Source organism: Schistocerca serialis, chromosome 2, assembly GCF_023864345.2.
Source record: "Schistocerca serialis cubense isolate TAMUIC-IGC-003099 chromosome 2, iqSchSeri2.2, whole genome shotgun sequence".
Classification (NCBI taxonomy): domain Eukaryota; kingdom Metazoa; phylum Arthropoda; class Insecta; order Orthoptera; family Acrididae; genus Schistocerca; species Schistocerca serialis.
In genome coordinates this window covers 217,184,486-217,199,177 of record NC_064639.1, presented here as the reverse complement: position 1 = coordinate 217,199,177, position 14,692 = coordinate 217,184,486, and the positions used below count along the sequence as shown (strand labels likewise).

At 42.3% G+C, this 14,692-nt stretch overlaps 1 protein-coding gene across 1 annotated transcript in view; it reads left to right on the top strand.

Annotated features, from left to right (window-relative positions):
* LOC126456960 (globin-1) overlaps positions 1–14,692 on the top strand; it is a 289,698-nt gene that overhangs the window by 248,871 nt on the left and 26,135 nt on the right. The window lies entirely within an intron of this gene.

The window sequence follows — 14,692 nt, the reverse complement described above, 5'->3', positions numbered from 1 at the left end:
AACGAACAGGCATAAAATGGACCGAAAAACGCAAGCAAGATCACAGCCAGAAGATGAAAGAAATATGGGCAACCAAAAAGGCAATCAAGATGAAGCCGAAGACACGAAGCCGACAAGAAGCATGGACAGAGGACCGGAAACAGAAACACAGCGAGCGAATGAGGGAAGTTTGGGCAGCAAGGAAGGCAGCAAAAGGAACTGGCCATGTAGTTTAGTCCAAATGCGCTCTTTAAGGGTAAAACACCAATAATAATATATATATGACCTAGTAGATAGTGTCGGAACTTCCATGCGGCTTTTCGCGAATGATGCTGTAGTATACAGAGAAGTTGCGGCATTAAAAAATTGTAGCGAAATGCAGGAAGATCTGCAGCGGATAGGCACTTGGTGCAGGGAGTGGCAACTGACCCTTAACACAGAAACATGTAATGTATTGCGAATACATAGAAAGAAAGATCCTTCATTGTATGATATATGATAGTGGAACAAACACTGGTAGCAGTTACTTCTGTAAAATATCTGGGAGTACGCGTGCGGAACGATTTGAAGTGGAATGATCACATAAAATTAATTGTTGGTAAGGCGGGTACCAGGTTGAGATTCATTGGGGGAGTCCTTAGAAAATGTAGTCCATCAACAAAGGAGGTGGCTTGCAAAACACTCGTTCGACCTATACTTGAGTATTGCTCATCAGTGTGGGATCCGTACCAGGTCAGGTTGACAGAGGTGATAGAGAAGATCCAAAGAAGAGCGGCGAGTTTCGTCACAGGGTTATTTGGTAAGCGTGATAGTGTTACGGAGATGTTTAACAAACTCAAGCGGCAGACTCTGCAAGAGAGGCGCTCTGCATCGCGGTGTAGCTTGCTGTCCAGGTTTCGAGACGGTGCGTTTCTGGATGAGATATCGAATATATTGCTTCCCCCTACTTATACCTCCCGAGGAGATAACGAATGTAAAATTAGAGAGATTCGAGCGCGCACGGAGGCTTTCTGGCAGTCGCTCTTCCCGCGAACCATACGCGACTGGAACAGAAAAGGGAGGTAATAACAGTGGCACGTAAAGTGCCCTCCGCCACACACCGTTGGGTGGCTTGCGGAGTATAAATGTAGATGTAGATAACGCTCGCCCACATACCGTAGTTGTAACCAACATATTCTGCAGAGCGCCAACATGTTGCCTTGGCCTTCTTGGTCACTAGATCTGTCTCCAGTCGAGCACGTTCATTAGACAACTCCAGCGTCATCTACAAACAGCAGTGACCGTTCCTGTACTGACCAAGTACAACATTCATGGAACTCCATCCCACAAACTGACATCCGGCACCTGTGCAACAGAACACATACACGTTTGCAACATACTGGCGGTTGCAACGGTTATTAATGTACTAGGATTTCGTATTTGCAATGATTTATCTCGCACTTACATTAACCTTCGATATTGCAGTGTTAATCACCTAAATATGTCACCTCGACAAATATATTCCCTGAACTTACTGTACATTAATTACTTTTTGGTGTTGCGATTTTTTTCGTCAGTGTATTATGGCTGCATACTTTATCCTGCGTCATACTTGTTATGGCACGACGCCCGTTGGAAGATTATGGAAGTCTGTAATTACACTGCCGCACAGAGTTGTTAAGAAAGTTATTCCTGCTGCGGATATAGTTTCACCGCTTATTATTCATCGTCAGAAACCTGCAGTAAAAGCTGTGGTCTCTATAAATACTTTGTAAGTACCATCCTGTGTAATGTCTAATGTCTTTTAAGTTGAAGACTTTTCCTAGTAGAGTAAAGTACCTTTGCAAAGCGTCGTAAAGATTTGATTAGTCGTGTTGAGTTTACGAGCAGTCGACGGCTGAGGAAGGTGGTGTACGTAATCTCATGGACATGGCGACTGTTACCGGTACAAAAGAAACGGGCAAGCAGAGGACAGTGAAACAAGCCAATAATCCCTCTAAACGTGTGCCTGGAAACCACTCATTTCCGTGACACAAAGTATGCGCAGGTACAGTGATGTCAAATTTTCAACACCGTTAATATCTAGGGCTACACTTATTTCGATACAACGCGAAGTGAGGCATATATTACAAAGCGACAAGAAGCCCTCGTTTGATTTTATCATCGTTTCCAATACGTAAGAGTGCCTCGAAATTATTGGTAAAGAGCGTTTCGACAACAAACGAATCGAACATGGCTCGCCTGTACCATGGCCTTTCAGGTCCCCCGACTTTTATATATATATTTTTCTTCATTTAATAAAAAGCCATTGATCATGTCTGTATCAATTTTTTTCCTTCGAACTGGGATACTATGGACTACAAGTTAACAATCAATTTAATTTTCCATTTTTCGCTGTTATTGGTCTGTCACCTTTGATATCTTGCCAATATCTCCATCAGTCAATTCCTTCTTTCGTCGTCTGACAGAGGCTAACTTCGTATTTTGAGTTTTACTGCCAATTTAAAACCCCGGTAGTTTTCACCATTTGTCTAAATTAACTCTTATCCAAGACTTCTGTTCTTTAGGATTCTCATTTAAGATCTTTATCACACTCTCAGAACTATCCCAGTCTTACGAAATTACAGATTTTGTTGGATGACCCTAGGACATTCTGAAGATGCGTTCACGAAACAAAAACCTTTTCTTTCTAATCCACAATGGTACAGTCCTATCTTTCTGTATAGTTCCCCAGTTGATCTCAAACATTTGTGCCCATTAATCCGTCAGTAGCCTGAAATCTTTCTTAATATCCTGCGTTCTCTTTTGACTAGTATATCGACTGGTCCCCCTCTATTCATAGTCAGTCTCCGAAGGATACTACTGCCTGGAAGGAACAATGGGATCCTTATCCTTACAAACAAATTTTGTTTTCATAAGATCAGTAATTAAAATGGAAAATGTATCAATTTCTTGAAAAATTTTGATTCAATATTTGTTAATTAACCTTAGATTTGTTAATAAATATGGAATTGAGATAACAGTAGTGAGCAACTTCACAATTAAAAAACTATTACACTACACACATAGCTGCCGCCGAGTACGTTAATAAGTTAAAAATGTTTCGTAAGTTTAATCTTCAAAGGAAATTTTTTTCGAGAGTTTTTTATCATTCTGTCGCATTTATTCAGGAAATTGATGTTTGGGCACTGAAATTCAAATCGTATAAAAATTATGTAAATACAAGTGCATCGCATCGTAAGGTTCCTTTCCAAAATCAATCTCAGAATTATTGATACTTTGGTGCCCTTTCCCTTCTTGCAACAAAACTGACCTTCGGCCAAAACGTCTTCAGTGTTTCTTTACAGTCTTCTACGGGTTATTAGTAAGCATTTGACAAATATGATTGTCGGATTAATTATGTTTCTACATTCGTCCTCGAGTTACTGTTGTGGTAATGTGATGATGATACTTACCTGGAAATCTGTTGGTAAGCCACTCTTTTCATAAATTTTTTTGCACCGACTCAAATGACCTCTTAGTTCCTACACTTCCCATATGGTTCAGTGCTCTATCAAACTACGGCCACATTACTGGATTACCGATTTCTTCCGCATGAACTACCTCTTCTGTCTCAATTTTGGGACATTTTTTCTCCACCACAGAGATCAACTCCAGCCGTCTGCCTGCCCTTCCTTCTGCATAAGGTCCCCCTAAGTTAATACCTTTACATTTTAACTCTGACTAGTTATCTTTATCTTTCAGCAAGTGTGGCGACTTTCCAGGCAGTCTTATCTGTGGCTTCCATTCGAATTTAGTCTGTTTTACGCTTTGTGCTAATTTCATTCCCAACAACCATACTGCTGCTTTGTCAGTTGTATGATTCAAATTTACGCACGTTATCTACATTTTGTGGTCAGCGAAAGTATTATGAAATTTATAAAAAAAATTTGTGTGCTGCAATAAGTTTACACCTATATTTATAAGCACGCCGTGTTTTGGCAGCAGGCTGCCACCTTCTGGTACTTCAATTAGGTGAGCATCACTGTTTTTAACATACCACAATCCAAAAGAATCAGTGATAAACAACTACGTAATTATAATTGAATAGTTTATTACAATTAAAAATTAATTTTTTAATGTACCACTTTCTAAAGGAATCTGTAATTAAAAATTAGTGTACGTCTAAGTGTAAAGCACCTGATGATGGCAGCATGCTGCCAAAACAGGGTATGCTAATAAATATTAGTGAAAATTGACTGCAATACGTAAATTATTTTCATATTGTAAGAGTCTTTCATTTTGTTCTTTTACCCATCAACATCAGCTATCCACGGCTTCTTTGCCTTTCTTTGACTACATATGTTTTCTTGTCCTGTCTTAGTTATTTCCGTCTCCATCAAAAGCATTTCACTGCTCTCCTACTGAATTACTTTTTAAGATTTTGGTTAGGCCATTGGTAACTGATTCACACAATTTCCACTTCATCTCATACTGTCGTATATTTTCATTTATTGTACATCATCCTCTTCAGTGTCGTTACGCCTCTTCATACACACCGTTTCCGTAATTAATAGTCGTAAAACAGCGATAAAAAATAAACCAAAATGTATGAAGGAAGCTTGATCACATCCGCACCCACAGACACTTTGTCGTTGAGTGGGCTGCTTACGACTACGACGAAGCCTTGGCAGGAAACATAAACACAGGCTCCCGCTTCTCACACACTCTTAAGCACTTTTGTAGGGTGACAGAGGTCGCTACGCTTGTAAAATAAACACCACTGCATAGCTTCTAATGTTCCCGACGTGCGCTGCCTCGCTAAGCTCATCTGCACAACACAAGGACAGGAAGAAGTTAGTCAATCCCATCGACGGGGAGGCCTCGAAAAGCGGAGAATAGGGAGGGACATAGGCCTCATTCTTTTCAGAGGAGCCGGCGGTTTGGGGAATCAACGGAAAACTTGAATCTTAATGGGCGCCCCCCTCCCTAGGCGTCCCGATTCATGCCGCACCGATGCGACTCCGATGTCCAAGGCCCTTACTATTGCCTCTTTTCGCTCGGTCAAAGCAGTTAAAAGTTTTATGTGGAGCAGCAGGTGTGCACCGCTCACAGTTACCACAAAACGCAGCCACATGCATCAGCATTACAGATATACAGTCATTTGTAGCCACATATTACACTAAAAGTATGACAATGCCCTCACAGGCTTTTCTACTAGCAGTTGTTCACATACGACTAAGCGTTTGGTACGTGCAGTTGTCGCTCACGAACAGCCATCATCATACCATCATCATAATATTCAGTTTTAGTTTAGGCATCCTTGCCTGTTCCAATTTCAAGTGGAATGCAGCTGATCTTTCCATCTTCTCTTAGGACACCCAACATTTCTTTGCCCTTCAGATGCATATTTTTATATTAATTTAGATATTCGTTCTTCTGACATCCTTCGCATGTGTTTCTCATTTCTTTCTGTATTCCTCTATTTTCTGAAGTATGTTTTTCACACTCGTTTCATTTCTTATTTCACTATTTTTATCCGATCCATGAGTTTGTAACCAGTTAAATACCTTAGGAGTCTCATCTCTTCTGCTTCAGTCCTCCTCCTTTGACTGACGGTTAGCGTTTTTTGAGGAGTGTGTACCTACCAACTGCCGTAATTTTTCCAGTGCGTATTCTTCGTCATTGTTTGTAATATGATACCTCTCATCCCAGGTATTTGAAAGTATTCGTTTGTTCTAGCAGTTTATTGTGAATTATTATTTGTGCTCATAATTGCTCCTTATCATGGAATACCATTTTCTTAGTCTTCCCTTTAGATACTGTCGTATTATAATCATTTGCTATCTTGTGCAAGGGCGGAATTGTTCTGTGTAGTTTATCTTCTCAGTTGACAAAGATTTTTCTATCATCTGTAAACAGGAGCGTATTTATAAGTTTATTATTAAGCTTATAATGGTGCACGGCTTTATTCTGCCATGTCTTTATGGCGTTGTCTATGTATATATTAAAAAATGTAGGGTCTCTCTCATTGAGAGATGTTTCTTCCAAATGGACCTCGTTCTTGTACTTTGATTTCGGTGTGTATGTACATTGAATTAACCTTATTAGTTGCTGGGGCCGGCCGCGGTGGCCGTCCGGTTCTAAGCACTTCAGTCCGGAACCGCGTGACTGCCACGGTCGCAGGTTCGAATCCTGCCTCGGGCATGGATGTGTGTGACGTCCTTAGGTTAGTTAGGTTTAAGCAGTTCTAAGTTCTAGGGGACTGATAACCTCAGATGTTGAGTCCCATAGAGCTCAGAGCCATTTGAACCATTAGTTGCTGGGGTATACCATTCTTTCTTAAAATGTCCCATAATTTAACTCTATTATGTGAGATGATGGTATTCTCTGCGTTTTTCAATAATTTGGCAAACTGCAAAACACTGTGTAAGAAAGATCTTTCCATCCGAAACCGATTCTATTCTTCAGCAAGAAATGTTCCCGAAAGTAGCTTTAGTCTATTTGTTATTAGTTTCGCGTACATCTTGTATCCAGAGTTCAGCAAAATTATACCTTAACAACTGTCACTTACGTGCGATCCCATTTTTTAAAATAATACTGCTGTTTGCCAGTGCTCTGGTATGTTGCTGTTTCCAACAAGTAATTCCGAAATTCAATAGTTTTACGAATAATGATTCCGAAGCATATTTAAAAAATTCAACGTTTCGTTTTTCTTCTCCTGGGGATTTTCTATTCATAGATGTTGTTAAAGCAACCTTTAGTTCTTACAGTGATATAAGAACAACATTCTCGTCAGTAACTGCAGTTTTCGCATTTTCCTCATCACCTGTTCATAGATTTTGAAAGTAATCCAGACTCTCATTTTCCGAAATGGGGTAACTTGAACCATCTCTCTTTCATCTTTATGAAGTTGTCTCAGCATCCTAAAGGCTTTAGTCTGTTTCGTATGTACATCACATTGCATTTCACTCAGAAAAATATCCCAGCTTTGTTTTATTTTTCTTGTCTGCTTTTTGACGGCTGCTTGTGTCGCTTATACTCCACGTAGTCTTCTTGTTTCTTTGATTATGAATATCTCAGGTAGGCCTGTATTTTACATTTTATGATATTTGCTAGTCCTCTTTTTAATAGATTTTCATCTGTTTCCCTAAAACTTCACCAGCAGCTATATGTATTATTCTTACTATTTTTTCCATTCTTCCTTAATGTTCTGCCATTGTTGCATTTGTTTATTACTTCATCTAATCATTTTCTGTATAGCCGTGTAATGCTTGGAGCTAAGGTGTTCTGTAGACTACTACTCAAGTTTCGAACAGCCGTCTTGTCATCCTAATACGTCAGTGATACATAGAGCTGTCGACCATGGGGATTAGGTGGCTAGCACACCTAGATTGTTATGACACAGCTGCAACATTTCCCCTGCAGCCTCAGTTCGGTGGGCTTTTAGAATGCGTGTGAACATCAGCAGAACCTAGCGGGCGACGACCTTTGTGATGAAACTTACTGGCAGATTAAAACTGTGTGCCGGACCGAGACTCGAACTCGGGAGTCCCCGAGCTCGAGTCTCGGTCGGGCACACAGTTTTAATCTGTCACGAAGTTTCATATCAGCGCACACTCCGCTGCAGAGTGAAAATCTCATTCTGGACCTTTGTGATGTTCAAATCAGTGTTGTTAGGAAGTCACTGCAAATGAGTCATGCAACCCATGACACAAATATCATACTACCACCGAAAATATCATACATTTTTATTTTTCAGTCTGTCACCCTTCTACCATCTCGCCCTACGCTTATACACTGAAGAGTGAAAGAAACTGGTATAGACATGCGTATTCAAATACAGAGATACGTAAACAGGCAGAATACGACGATGTGGTCGGCAACGACTGTGCAAGACAACAAGTGTATGGAGCAGTTGTTTGATCGGTTCCTGCTGCTAGAATGCCAGGTTATCAAGATTTAAGTGAGTTTGGACGTGGTGTTTATAGTCGGCGCACGAGCCATCGGACACAGCTTCTCCGAGGTAGCGATGAAATACGACCATTTCACGAATGTACCGTGAATGTCAGGAATCCGGTAAAACATCAAATATCCGACATCGCTGCGGCCGGAAAAAGATCCTGCAAGAACGTGACCAACGACGGCTGAAGGTATCGTTCAGCGTGACAGAAGTGCAACCCTTCAGCAAATTGCTGCAGATTTCATTTCGGGCGATCAACAAGTGTCAGCGTGCGAACCATTCAACGAAACACCATCGATATGGGTTTTCGAAGCCGAAGGCCCACTCATGTACCCTTGATAACTGCACGACACAAAGCTTCACGCCTCACGTGGGCCTGTCAACACCGACATTGGACTGTTGATGACTGGAAACATATTTCCCCTTCGGACGAGTCTCCTTTCAAATTGTGTCGAGCGGATGGACATGTACGGGTATGAAGACAACCTCATGAATCCATGGACCCTGCATGTCAGCAGGGGACCCCTGATATGTCTAGAAAATATTATGACGGGTGACACGTACGTAAGCATCCTGTCTGGTCACCTGCATCCATTCATGTCCACTGTGCATTCCGATGGACTTGAACAATTCCAGCAGGACAATGCGATACCCAACACGTCCAGAACTGCTACAGGAACGCTCTTCTGAGCTACCAAACTCCCCAGACACGAACATTATTGAGCATATCTTGGTGCTTTGCAACGTGCTGTTCAGAAAAGCTTCCACCACCTCGTACTCTTATGGATTTATGGACATCCCTGCAGGATTCGTGTTGTCAATTCGCTCTTGCACTACTTAAGACATTAGTCGAGTCCATACCACGTCGTGCTGCGACACTTCTGCGAGCTTGCGGGAGCCCTACACGGTATTAGGCAGGTGTAACATTTCTTTGGCGTGAGAATGGATAAATTGTCCTTTGTCTTGCATTAATGTGATCTTCTACATTGTTAACGTTGATCTTGTATCAGAAGAATCCAGTAAGACTCTATCGTCAGCGTGTAGAGAGAGCTGCAGAAAGGTTTTAATGATAGGTCTCCCTCTTGTCGTAGACTGTCCAGCATCGTCAAATGTCTGTGGAGAAATCGTGCAAAAGTTTTCGTGTGAGAGCCTTGCCATAGGCATTTACATCCTCACCCAAGGATTTCAGGGCTGGGACGTATCTACTGCATTCTATGAATGTTGTATTAATTAAAGTGGAATGGGTTGCAGTGCTTCTAAGTACCGTAGTCTTAAGTGAGCTGTATTATGCCTTCGCCGTCTCGATACTTTGCCTGAAGAATTCTCTTAGTGTCTAATAAGTCGAAGGAATTACCATAGTGACATACACCATTTGTTTGCGGTCGCCTATTAGATATCCTCTTCATAACATGTACTTATTAATAGTAGCTAGTACATCTTTCAAACTGTTCACAAAAACTGGGCCAGCTCTCAGTGTCTCCAGAGAAGAGTTCGAACTTAATAGACGACAGCTTAATTGTTGTAACACAAGTGGATGATTTTGACAATGATTTCTTAATGTGCTCCGTTTAAATGGTGAATACCTGACATCACAAAAACGTCTTTCAGTTATCAATGAGAGAATGGGCTTCTAAGGCAGCATTACGTCAGTGTAAAGAAATTTTAAAAGACAGTGGCTTCAAATATGATAAGAAGAGCGTTTATTGTTGAAAAAATGCCATAGGCGCATTAGGAATCACATCCCTCTTAAAGACGCACGATACAAGAGGAGGAGGTACTTCAACAATGTATTAGAAAAAAGCAGTGGACGCAACGTCAAGACGTAGAGTAAGGTTTTTCTCGTGACGATTGATAGAAGTCGTTTTTAAAATGTGCTATTCCCCTCACAGATCTGAACGTATCTTATGATGTACCGCAGGCAAATGAACCTGATTATTGTCCGCAGCATCACGGTTCGGCGACGTGGACTTCTGTTTTCCCGCTCTGTGCTGCCGCGCATCGGCAGATCTTATCCCCTCCCACGCTACCCTGCCGCTCCGCCTCTATGCGCGGAAGCGCCATCCTACGTGACGCTGGTTAAGCTGTGTGTCATCTGAAATTCTTCACTCGCGAGTATTCCACTGTTTCAAGTAAGCAAAGATTGACTACAGGCCGTGACAAAGCGACTCGCTGATAGCGAGCTATGTTAGTGCCGGCGCCGTGCGACAATTGACGAGCGAATTTTGAATTAAATGGGCTCATCTGTGTGATCCTTATGGTTCAGACAAGGCACTTCTTAATGGTTCTCTAATGGTAATAGTAGGCACTGCGGGCCGTCTGAATTATCTTCTCAGCCTACGAAGAGTGGTGATATCTCCCCTTTAACTGCGTGTCATATCTTTTGTGGTGTTGCAGTAGCTTTGTCTTATGCTAGTAACAAGAAGGCGGCAGTGTATCATCCTACAAATTCCCCCCCCCCCCCCCCCCACCCCAGGGTTTCGGTTCCAGAGTCAAGGAGAACTTTTGTTCCATATTTACTCTCCGTCACACACCATACCCTGGATTTCGGGATACAAATGCCAGTCTTAATAACAACAGTTGACATTATTGGCTACTGAGCATGAAGAGCTTGCCTTGCTGCAACCAAAACCTCTGTTCCCAATTTTTTTCTATGATTGTATGCTGAGACAGGCACGACACCATTTAACCAAACTTGAATTTCCCCGTGAGCTGATATAGACGGCGCTGTTTTCGGGTCGCTTTTCCTGCTACTAACTGCCAAAGCAGTTGTCATATTGGCCGAGGTGGACAGATACGCGCAGCCTGTGTCGAGTCTTTCACATTATTCCACTGGACAGTAACCAACAGCCGACACCGGGCGTGATTGATTTAATGCTGAGAACTTCGATGTGTCAGGTACGCGGCCATAGAATGTTCTTGGGAAACTCCTTTGGCAGTTAATACCAGGAAAAGCGACCCCAAAAACGTCGCCAAGGTGGCAGCACTGACGTGCATACTCTCGAGAGACAGGGAGGGGAGAGAGTGGCATCGTATACTCCAGTATTCTTAAAAGTATAAAGCTGCCACACGCTAGAGCCTATACGTGAATCTGCGCAACACAATTAAACATAGAGCGGCACTCTTCATTGGCAACACTCGTCAGATATTATCTCTTTTCTAGCATTTATTCACAGAATTAATAAATATGAATCTATTTTTCGTCTAAATAAGGCGCAGGCCACTTACATTTTTTGCCTCATATTTTCATTATAATTTAATGACGTTCGTCGTTTTTTTCTTTTTTTTTCTTTTGCAACTGTCATCCCGATCTTACCTGATAATTCGTTAATTCTGGCAGATCTGAGAAACGAATTCCTACAGAGTAGGTGGGCTTGGCTGTCTAGCTGGCAGAGCGCTGGACTCCAGCCCCTGGAAGTCCTTGTTTCAATCCCAGATAGAAGGACGGAATTTCCCTCATTCCAGTTCCTCCAGATTGGCCTCAGGTCCACTCAGCCTACTGCAACGTGAGTACTGGGGATCTTTTCCGGGGGTAACAGACGGCCAGAACAATGGGTCCGCCACCCTTTCCCGTCTAGTATCTTGGCGAAAGAAACGATGCAATACCTTGAATTCAGGCAAGAATATTTTTCACAAGAGGAGGCGGCGAATGGGGGGCGATGATCGGAAAACGTGTCGAATGGTGATGTAGGTTAAAGTACCAGCTATCTCACAGTGAGCCTTCGTACAGGAGATACCATCTTCGGTAACCGTACGACAGCAGTTTACTCGCCATACGTTAAAATTATGCATGCACTAAATATGGCGAGATAGCTGAGCGTGTATAGAGTCACATTTGCACGCTGTAAGTCATTAGTTTAATGTAAGTGGAACGATGAGTTCCTTATTTTTGTCAGCGTCGAAATGGATTGATGTATGTGACCAAAAATGAGGGAGAAGACTACGGAATTTCAAATGCACTTGTTGATGGCTGCAAAATTAATACATCCAGAACGAATCTAAATTTCAGTTAGATGCTGGTTTATAGCTGCAAAAATAACATACGGAAAACCAATGCTGCACTATGTTAATGACATAAATTTCCCCTTAAATTTATACAAAATGTAATGCAGCTGTGACAAGATGTCTTTCATACAATGTTTGTAGTGTGAGAATAATACTTGTTACAAATATTTCTATGACGACTATCGGTCTAAAAATTATAAATCGCAACATTTACTTAAATAAAAATGTAAATGTTCGTTTGTTCAGAATTTTTAATCCACGAAAGTTCTTCACCAATTGCTTTGAAATTTTGACACAGTGTTGCATTCGAATACGCACGTGTTTTTATATACCTCTTTCTTAAAAGTATTTGATATATAAATAAATATTTAATATATAAAGAGGAAACTTATCAAAATTCTCGAAGTACTCAACTGATTCACTTGAAATTTTTACATGTTCCTGTGATAAACGGTTGGACACGTATAGGCTATACATTTTTGATATATGGTATATAATATATAAATATATATGTAAAATATAAAATAGTGAAGAAAGTTGTATTTATGGAAAGTTGTATTTACGGCTTATTGACTTATGATGAGGACACGACTACAGAATCTGACATTGCAATAATAGTAAACAAGGTTCAAGCTCAGAGAGAGGGAGAAAGAGGAGACAGACAGAGGGGTGATTGGAAGTGGATGTAGAAAGTGGAGAGATGGAGAGACAGACGGGAAGGAGGAGGAGAGAGAGGGGGTAGGAGGAGGAGGAGAGAGAGGGGGAGGGGGAGGAGGAGGTGGTGAGGGAGAGAGGGAGGGGGAGGAGGAGGTGGTGAGGGAGAGAGGGAGGGGGAGGAGGAGGTGGTGAGGGAGAGAGGGAGGGGGGGAAGGAGGAGGTGATATGGAGAGAGGGAGGGAGAGAGGGAGAGAGAGAGAAGGAGGGGGAGAGAGAAGGAGGGGGAGAGAGAAGGAGGGGGAGAGAGGAGGAGGGGGAGAGAGAGAGAGAGAGAGAGAGAGAGAGAGAGAGAGAGAGAGAGAGAGAGAGAGGGGGGGGGGGGGAGGGAGGGAGAGAGAGGGAGAGAGGCGGTGAAGAAGATTAGGGCGTATTTCCAAATCCAGTACATATTACAAATGTGTTTAGTAAAGAGCGTAGTAAAGCAGTGAATTAACAAAGAAAAAGACAGAAGAAACGCTAAATTCGAATTTAGTAAGATCGAAAGCGCGCCCCCACGGAGTATCAGATTGAAACTTACAAACTACATCATCGCGCTGTTTAGTAAAACGCGATTGTTTTAACAAATGGTAACTAAATTCATCTCTTAGATATAGGTTTCAGGAAGGACCGTCGCTGTGAACGGTGTTAAAGCAAGACACCGGGCATGAAAGACCACAGGACCATTCACTCCATTTTCCGACCTCACACCTTCCCCTTGTTAGCTTCCGCGTAACCTCGAATCATGTTCTGTATGGCATAAGCTGTAAAGTTCTCGTATGGTTGGTATTTCTTGTGTCGTCCAGAATATCGCAGGACCTGTTTCCTAACAACACATTTATATTTGATGTGGACACTTTACTAATTTTTCTTTGAAGTAAATTTTTAAATTCCACGCACCGTTTCCCGTCTACCGCTCTTTGCACACCAATGACGCGCTCAGCTTTAATGTTTTTCTTGCATCTTTCGACACGTTTTCCGTCTTTGCTGTCACTGCTTTCTCCTTCTGATCACCGATAACATTCAACTTCGTTAACAAGCAGCTTGCGCTGTCGGGTAGCAACGCGCACTATTTTAACTGCCAGGTATGCGGTTCGCTTTACTGAGTAAAACGTGTACTTGCGGTCCGTTGTTGTTCAAAGCAATCTGATTCTTTTCCGTTGAGTCATCACAGTCAACAATTTTCACTGCAGCATTAAGAAGCGGTTCATTCCTTTACTACACAACCTGATCAAAAGTATCTTGACACCTATCAGCAGACGTTAATACGAGGTGTGCCAACCGTCGTATTTATGACGGTTTGAATTCTTCTGCAGACATTTGAATGTATCTGAGTGTCTGTGGAGGAATGGCACCCTTTTCAGCCCTTCTTCCTCAAGAATCGAAACCAGAGAAGGTAGTGATGTTGGACTTCTGACTCATCACTGATGTGTTCATTGGGTTCAGGTCGGGACTCTGGGTAGGCCGGTTGATTTGTGGACTGTTACTGTACACTGATGTGTTCATTGGGTTCAGGTCGGGACTCTGGGTAGGCCGGTTGATTTGTGGACTGTTACTGTACACAAACCGGTGCCCCACAGAAGCTGCTTTCTGACATAATGCACTGTCATGTTGATACAACAATCAGTCATCGTCTTCGAACTGTTCCGCCACTGTACGCAGCACACGATGCTGTAAAATGTGTTCATATCGTTCCGCTTTTAGCCTTTTTTTGGGTGCAATAAGTGGACCACACCCTAACCAATTTACGGTTGACCCTACACACGATGGAGGTCCAGGCATTCGCCAAACCCAACCCTTTCCTTCTCATAGCCACATGGTGATCCATCACGCCAAATAACTCGTTTCCAATCACCCCTATCCATTGGCGTCACGTTTTAGACCACCTCATGCGTCGCCTAGCATTGACTGCCTTATGAGGAGCTGTTTGATTGTTGTATCCCATCCTTTTTATCTGTCTACGCACAGTCATTGTGCTAGTGCTATCTGGACTACTGGTAGCACTTTGGAGCTCATGAGTGATTTCTTCCGCTGATTTCATGTGCTTTTTTCAACCACCCGCCGCAATGCTCAAGGTCTCAGTCAGTATATGATGGC